The sequence below is a fragment of the Nestor notabilis genome, unplaced genomic scaffold (genome assembly GCF_000696875.1).
Source record: "Nestor notabilis isolate BGI_N333 unplaced genomic scaffold, ASM69687v1 scaffold11615, whole genome shotgun sequence".
Classification (NCBI taxonomy): Eukaryota; Metazoa; Chordata; class Aves; order Psittaciformes; family Psittacidae; genus Nestor; species Nestor notabilis.
The window spans coordinates 1-8,911 of NW_009928872.1; positions in this window are offsets into that span (position 1 = coordinate 1).

Here is an 8,911-nt window from a genome sequence, read left to right on the forward strand (position 1 = left end):
CTCAGGGAGCCCCGAGGCCCGAGTTACCGGTTGTTCCTCGCAACCAGTCGGTCTGATAGCGGGGGTGACGGGTGAGCGACCCTGAGGGGGGCGGAGTGGGGCTCCTGTTTTCTCTTATCGGTGCTGGAAACCCTTCTGCCTCCCTGCAGGCCCCCCGTTTCCTTTCTGCCTGCTGAATCCGACCTTGCTCTTCAGCGGTCCGGTTCAGTTTTCTTCTGCTTCATTTCCTGCCCTCTCAACCATTTGGTAGCTCTGGCTCGGTGGCACATTCCTCCATCCACGCTGCTCTCGCCGGTGTTGTGATGGAGACCTTTTGTATGTACTCAGGCCCGTCTGCTGCTTTCCCCCGCTGTAGGCAAGCCATTCTCTGCCCCCTTTTCTCCGTTTGTGTTGCAAACTGCCCTCCCTCCCACTTAGTGGTATCTCATAAATCATACCACGTTCTCGTCCGACTTGGTAAAGTCCAAACACCTCGCCCTCGGTCTCCGGTGATAGTTTTCAGGTTGAAGGGGTATTTGTTGGGCAGAGGGGAGTAAGGGGGTAGTCCTGTAGCAGCAACTCCAGAGGGACCTCTGCTTTCCAGCAGCAGAGGGATGTGGGAGTGTCAGCTACACGGAGAAAGCAAGGGTTTCTGGTAATAGTCCTCTAATCTGTAGGAAAACCCGGTGACCGATAGAGTCAGTTCAGTGTGTGCCTTTTCTCCAGTCCCCTCGCCTTCCACAGGGGTGAAGGTGGCGATTGCCTTGGCTGCCTCTTTGTTAACCTGTGAGCAGCGCTCGTGGTTGTTCGTGTTCCTGTGAATCGAAGCTATGTTCAGTTCTGGGTGACTGCCAGAAGGCTCTAGCGGGAAGCTGGGTAGTGTGTGAAGTGGAAAGAAGCTGAGTGAGCAGGTCCTGTTTCTTAGAAAGGCGTTTGTTTAATGCATGTGGTCAAGTGGCAGACTCTGGAGTGTCAGTGGCTCTGAACCTGGTGGGGTTCTTCTAAAGCACAGTATTTTGTAGCTTTAATTAAAAAAAAAAAAAAAGGTACAGGTCTCAGAGTTACTTAAACTACTGAAGTCTTAGTGCAGGAAGTCCATACTTATTTTGGGAGAATTTGGCAATTCTTGATGAGGGCCATGAGGATAAGAGGGCTGGAGCACCTCCCTTGTGAAGACAGGCTGAGAAAGTTGGGGCTGTTCAGCCTGGAGAAGAGAAGGCTGCGTGGAGACCTCATAGCAGCCTTCCAGTATCTGAAGGGAGCCTGTGAGGATGCTGGGGAAGGACTCTTCATTAGGGACTGTAGTGGTAGGACAAGGGGTAATGGGTTCAACTTAAACAAGGGAAGTTCAGGTTGGATATAAGGAAGAAGTTCTTTACAGTGAAGGTGGTGAGGCACTGGAATAGGTTGCCCAAGGAAGTTGTGAATGCTCCGACCCTGGAGGTGTTCAAGGTCAGGTTGGACAGAGCCTTGTGCGACTTAGTTTAGTGTTTGGTGTCCCTGCTCATGGCAGGGGGGTTGGAATAGATGATCTTATGGTCCTTTCCAACCTAAACTATTCTATGTTTCCTGGGATATATGCCCCAAAATCTTGTTGTAGAGGACTTGTTTTGTATCTTTTCAAAATGGTTAAAATGTTTGGGGGATAAGGGAGGTATATGAGGTGGTTCCCCAACAGGAAATTATTTCTGAAGTGTTTGGTTTTGGTTTAGTTTTCTTTTTGGTAAAGGACTTTTTGCAAAAACCCACTGGTGGGGAAGACTGACTGGTGTTCTGTTGGAGCTTTCTGTTATTAATCAGACTGAAACTGTTTTCACTTGCTTGTGGAAGTATAGCATCTTAAAAGGTATCAATTAAAAAGGGGATTTTTTTAATGCAACTCTTTTCTCGGTGACTTATTACATATTAAGTTTAAATTAAAGAAGACTGTTCAGAGTCTTCTTTAGGGTAAAGCTCTGCAATACCTACTCCTTGTGATCTCCCCTCTGCCACTGGTGTTACACAAAAACACTGGGGGAATGCATTGTGTAAGAAGAAGCATCCAGCACTTTGTTCTCTTAAATTTCTGCAACCTATCTCTTCCCATTTTTCCCGTCCTCAAGGTCTCTTGTCTGTTATTACAGATAACTGTCTCACAGGGTTTAGGGACTGGCCGAGGCAAAGAACTTCCATTGTGCACATGTAGAGTGGAACATCTGACTGTAAGCTCTTGGGATAGGCTGCCTTGTACTAAGAAGGCTTGGTGTAAAAGTCTCCCCTTCTTATTTGGCTGCTCCTTCTTGTTTGCATTTGGTGACATCTGTTGAATTTAGGAAGAAAAAACAAGACTGATCTTCTTGGTTGGGTGGTTTTGTTGGGTTCCTGTCCTCCCAATTTCTTACAAAGAGACTAGGCCAGTTGGTGCTGGTACAGCTGAGACATGAGCTCAGCTCAGTTTCTCACTATCCACCATCAGCGTGCTACACTCCACCAGTGCTGCCTGTGCAAACCTGGAGTCTCTGCTCTTAGGAATTAGGTGTACCTGTACTCAGCACCAGGACGCTACACCTTTGGATAATGTAAGGGCCTTAAAAAGCTACACTGAGCACCTTAATATTTCTGTTGGTTCCCAAAAGGATAAGAGCTGTGATACATAATGAGGAAAGGCTTGTGTGTGTCTGGCTATTCCCTGAGCACACTCACCTGGGGTCAATTATGCTATGTTGTTTCTGTGTATTTTGTTTCACAGGATGACTGAAGTCATCTGCACTTGGCAGGAGTCTGAGCTGGCAGATCAAACAGATTATTTTATTTTCCCCTGTAATAGAATGAAAATGTTTAATCTGGAAGCAGACAGGCACACAAATCTAGTGATTGCTGGTGTAACTGTGGAGGAGCAGCCATGAGGTGCTGGCTTCCTGATAAAGCAGCTCCTGTAGCTGCTGGGTATGAACTAACAAGCAGTAGGGGGCAGGGGAATCAGCCTGCCCTGTGGTTTTCCTCTGCTGAAGGAATGGAGTGCAGATGAGGAACTGTGAACTGGTGGAAATGAAACCTGCTCAATTAGTGAAAAAGCAGAATTTACCGGAAAATCTGGTATTTCTTCACAAAGTGCCTTCCTCTGCTTTTCTCCTAGCAGTGGCTTTTTGTCTATGTCAGAGTTTCTGGGGATGGAATTATTTTCATATGTGTGCTGTGCAAAGTACACAAAGCACATGCAAATATTTCTAATTAGGGAATTGAGCTCATGGCTGGTCAAAAGTGCAAGTTTTGGATAGCTTATCTCGGGTTTGGAGGGGGCTGGGTTCAGCTTTTCATTAGAGCTCGTCAGTAGTGATCACTGAATGTGTGTAGTTGATCTCATCCCCAGAAATCTTATAAGTCTGAGTTTTATTTTGATGCACAGCAGAGAAAGATAGGGGTGGGAAGGGTGAAACAAGTTGAGTCAGTGTCCCATGTCATTCTTTAGGTTTGAAAGCAACCTGTTAAGGTTCTGTAATTGCCTTGATTTGTACCAGATGTCTGTAGTGAACCATGTCCTGACACCCTTCTGTCAACCTCATCCATATTGGGATGTGAACAGGAGCATAGTGGGAAGCCTGCTGGCTTTCCTGCATCTTTGCTCCAAAATGGCACTGCGTGGAGGTGACAGTGCTTCCTGCCTGTGGTGGGCTTTGGCAGGACTGTCCTTGCTGGGAAGGGCTGTAGGCCTCAATACAGCTCGGAATGCTGCCCTTTCTCACTAGAGAGGACAGTCACTGTGGCTTTAAACTCCCCCTACCCACCTGTATTTTGCTCACCACTTTAAAATCTCAGAGCTTATGTTTGGCTTCACTGAAGGTATGAGCAAGGGAATTGGACTTGTGTGTACAATCACTGCGCACATGATTGTTGATTTTTATTTTTTTTTTTTGTGTCTGCAAACCTGCTGTATTTCCTGATAAAACACTGTGTGTGTGGGGGGGAAATCCCTGACCTTTGGTCAGTTCCTAGTGCAACACTCTTGCTGCAGTTTTATGTTGAATGGGCAATGCCCAAGTTTCCCTAACATATTGGGCTATTTCTTTCATCTTTGAAAGGAAGAGATGCTCCTTGGTCATGTTTCTGGTAGTTTGGTGTAATTGTTGTCAGACCATTAGATAAACAGCCATACAAAGCAAATCATCTTAGATCAGCTGCTTGCTGTATTTTGGTTTTATAGTCACTTCCTGGCTTTCAACATAACCTGTGTTTCCTTCTAAGCCAAAACTGAAAGTGAAATAAATGGTTTGCATTATTTCATGCACAGTTGTGTCTTCTGCTAGTAAAATTGACACTTCTCACCATGCTTCTAGACCTGCATCTGGAGCAGTGTTGACTGGAAGATGGAGACATCTTGTTTAACTGTTTAGGTTTGCCCTGGCACTAGGAAATGTGTGCCTCTGGGGGCAGCTGTTCTGCACTTCTGAGTTTCCAAATGGCTTGTGCTGTGTTTCTTTGAAGGGGAATATTTTCTTAGCTGGGTATTGTTGTGTCAAAGGTGTTTGAGAGGTGCTTTCTTTTATGCTCACAGTGTTTGTGAAGCATTGCTGTCAGAAGGCTTTCATCGGGGCTATGAATTCTGTTTTGAGTTACCATTGGTTTTGGCTGCCTGGTTTGATGCACAACTTCTCTTAAATATTCTTGAGGATGTCTGGGCTCCTGTCTAAAGACATTCCTTAAAGATTATTTTGATTATTTTTTTAATTATTGTGGTAGGAGTAGGGGGTTGCAATGCAATGTGGGAGAGAAGTCTCCTAAGAGCCAGTGTGTTCAGTGTAATCCAAGGAGCAGTGTCGGGCCATCCTTCTGGGGATTGTCTCTGGTTGTCTGTACTGGTACATGGTTATTTCATAAAAGTAAGGAATGCAAGAGATGATTATAGAACTGGATGCCTTAGGTGGAAGGAAGCCCATATATAAAATTCATGGTTTTGAGTAGCTGTCAAATAGTGAGACAGGGTTGGGTACACTTTTGGAGCAGATAAGCATGCAGCTGTGAAGATTTCTCTTTACAGGATAACTCTTCCTCCATAAATGCTTTAAGTCTTTTCTTTATAGTGAATGTGCCAAGTCTAATCAGGTAAATGCTCCACTAAAATAATTCTGGGGAGTACCAGCAGTAAAAATCCTCTTGATAGTAAATTGTCCTGTGCACTAAGCTGTTCCTTGGTAGCTCCTTGGCTGCCATCGTGGGTGTGGTGCCAGGAACAAGTGGACTTGTTTTGACTAAGCAGGGAGCTTTGATCAGGATCTCTGACAATGTATTGCTCCTTGGATGTGCATTCCCAAATGACCCACGCTGATTCAGTATTTAAACTTCACACTGTGAGCATCTTTACAGCTTCTGTTCTTTTTGGAAGCAGTGCAGACATTCCTGGTACTTGTGAGTCTGGAAGAGGAGTTTTTGTCTAGTCATATGGTCTGAAGGTAACTGAAGGCAGAGAATGCTACTGTTAGTTGTGACCTGTGTCCATACAGCCACCTTTTTGATTATTATTTTTAATAAGCTTCCTACTTTGCTCACAAAGGAAAGACAGTTTTACATTCCTCTTTACTGTTGGTATCAGTTGTGAAAACATCTAGGTTGCAAGATGAAGTGGCATTCTTGATATGCTGACTAATAGATGATCTGTGCTCATGCTGGCACATGACAACAGTAGTACCTGTGTTAAGGAGGATGTTCTTGTCCTCTAGGTGGCATGACAGTCATTGTATCCAGTTCCACTTTCTGAGGTCTTTTGGTTGGCAGTTCTTGTCAGAGCCTGTTAAGTGTCACCTGCATCTGTCAGAGGCACTATTGCCAAGGGATAAGAGACCATCCTCTCAGCTCCGGGGACTGAGCACTTTGCTGCTCAACTCTAAATGTATGCCAGAGTGCAAGTGACTGGTGCCGATCCCCAGGAGTGCATCTTCTAGATCTGGAAGCAAGACTTGCATTTCCCTGACTTGGTGCTGTCTCTTGCACATCAGTGACAGCTGGAGTTTGTTCCAGTACCCCCCACTTATCAATGTTAGTGAGGAGCAACCTGCTTGCAATCTGTTTGGCCTTCCTTTGTAATGTCAAAAGACTGGAACTGTGATTCTTCAGTCTTTCCTGTTTTCCAGTCATTTCCAAGAGGCAAGTGGTAAGAATAGCTTGAATATGCCCTGTGAAAATATGGCATGGTTGTGTTTTAGCAGTTGGACTTGGGAATATAAAGCTAACCCGGTGAAGACCAGCAGCCTTGAAGGGTGATAGTGCCTTTTCTCTTCATCAGGGTTTGCTCTGCTTCCTCCTGCCAGATCCTTGGGAAAGGTAGAGGTATTTTCTTAACATTGAGGAGGTGAAATGCAGGATGGGCTTACCTGACTGCAGGTACGCTGTTCAGCACCAAAGGGGGGAAAACTAAGCTCAGTCACACATCCAGAAAAACACTGGCACTGTGGCTGTCAAGATCCAAGTCTCTCTCCTTCCTCTTTAGTGTGGCTATGCCCAAAATACAGAGATGTGCAGATTCCATTTGGGGCCAGCTCTAGTTAGCTGAATCTAAATCCCAGCTCCAACCTTTGGGGCAGTTTGAACTGCAGGCTTTCTGCTGACTCAGCTGTATCTGTAGGCTGGCTTCAGAAGAATACTGAACAGTGTTGTCATGCTACCTCCATCATTGGTCTGATCTAGAAACCACAGTAATAAAAAGTTCCTGCTTATATTTTTAAGACTTATTAGTGATACGGTTAAGTTCAATTTTGAGCCAAATGAAAATAAAGGTTGATGAGTAAGTTGGATGTTTTTCCTTCTAAGAAGTCAAAGTACTGCCCTGATAACTAGAAGATTGCTGCAATTCATGTCGTCATGGAGAATTATGATCTTGGGGAGCCAAAATCCTTAACAAAAAGGCCAGTGGAAACCTCTTTAGAATTATCTAACAAAGTTTTTCTTTCAAAAAGGAAAATAAAGCCACAGCAAATGCACAGTGCAGTGTATTTCCAATTCAAAACTCATAGCTGAGTTAGTGTCTAGGCTGAGAGGTTCACTCTGCTAAGGCAGCATAAAGAAACAGGTGAAAACGCCCTGGCTAAGGAGGTAGTCAGACAAGCATCCATTCGTGTTGGGTTTTTGTGTTCTCGTTAGCGTTTCGGTGCCACCGAATACTGGCAGATAAATGTACACTGAAACTGTTAAGAGCAGGGAGTACTTAAATGTATTTTTGCATCAAAGGTGTTATGAGAAACTGCCTGTATTTTTATTTTTCGCTTGCTGGAGTGATTGGTAGTGGCACTATTTGCATCTTAAATGAGAATGCAGTCTGAAGCAGTTATGCTTGTGAGTAGCAGGGAGGGTGGATTTAAAGAGTCTTGTGGTTCCTTACAAGCATGGTATCAAGCAAATAAATCACAAATGACTGGGGGATGGGCTTTGCCCTGGGCGGTGTAGATGCTGGCATCTCACAGCATTTTGCTCATGGCTTGTCAGTTTTGCTACTTCCAAAGTGAAGCTATTGGTGTAGCCTCCCTTGGAGGCAAATGTATGGAAAGTGCCTGTAATCTGGAAGCTGCGCTCCCTGTGGTGGAAAAAGTCCTGAGAAACTTCAAGCCAATAGCTTTAGTATTAACCAGATGGCACCACACCTTCACTTCAGTTTCACATCAGCAATATATGTCAATATATGTCAATGTCTCTGTTCCCCACTGCCCTGCTTTTCTTTCCGAAGCCTGGAATCAAATTCTACTTTTGGAGGACAGTGGGTCTCAGATGAGGCAAAATCACTGTTACAGGCTGGCATATCCTTTGCATATGGTGTTGGGGACAGATTTTCTGTTGGTATGATAACATCCTGTTTATTCATCTTGCCACTTGCAGATCATCAAGCTATCTTCCCTTTTGCTGTCTGTTTCCCCTCTATCTCCTTGCAAAGTCTAAAGTGCATGTGCAGCTGCTGTGGGAGTATTCAGGCTTTAGCTATAGCTAGAGAAATACGAGAAAAAGCTCTGGTATCTGCTGGTAGTTGGGCTGTTTAGTTTCTCTTGGGTTCATGGTCTAGGAATTGAGTATGGCAGGGTGATGGAGATTCCTTTGGGGACTTTTGGCTGTATGATGTGGGATTTGCTTATCCTGTTGTGACTTGAAGTGCTATGGATAGTATTCTGGCACAGCTTAGAAGATCCTAAACCAAGGAACTTCTTAAGTCTGTGGTGCTGTTTCCCTTCCTCACTTTCCAGAAATGGCTGGTTTTGTAAAGCAGCTGTGCCTGTGGCAAGTTTTCAGAAAGACAGTGAAATGGAGTGGGTTTGGATTGATACAAGTGTTTAAAATGTCAGGTAATACCAAGTGCCTTGGTTTCCCTGCCTCTCAAATGATGCCTATTTTGTAAGGAGCTCTGAAGCTCAACAATGAAATGTTTGCCTATGAGAGACAGGTAAGAGCCACCAGGTCCAGGACAGGACAAACAGATACCATTTCATTTCTTCAATAATGATGTCATCCTGACTGCCAAATATAAAGTTCTTTGCTTTGAGCTGTTAGGCAAAGCAAGCAGTGCATAGGTCAGAAGGTTTTTTCCTTGTTAATGACTGATGCTTTATTGCAGTTTCTGCTTTGAAGACTTGTATTCACTCCTGCCTGAAATGTGAGACCCAAAGATAAGTATCTTGACAACTCACACAACAGCTCGGTTGCCTGATGGTGTGTCTGCCCATGTGTTTGTATAGAATGTGACTCAGAATGCAGATCAGTTGTTAAAGGAGTCAGTCCTACAGGTGTGTTGCTTTACTGGAAAGGCATGTTTTCATTACCAGGCTGATTCAGTTGAGAACAGTAATTCACAGGCTGAGCTGTGAGGAGAGGTAAAGCATCTGAGGGGAAGTGATAATAAGAGGCATTATTCATGAGGTGGTTTGAGCTGGCTTAAAGATGTAACAGAAGCATGACAAAGGTATGAAAGCTGTGTGGTGAC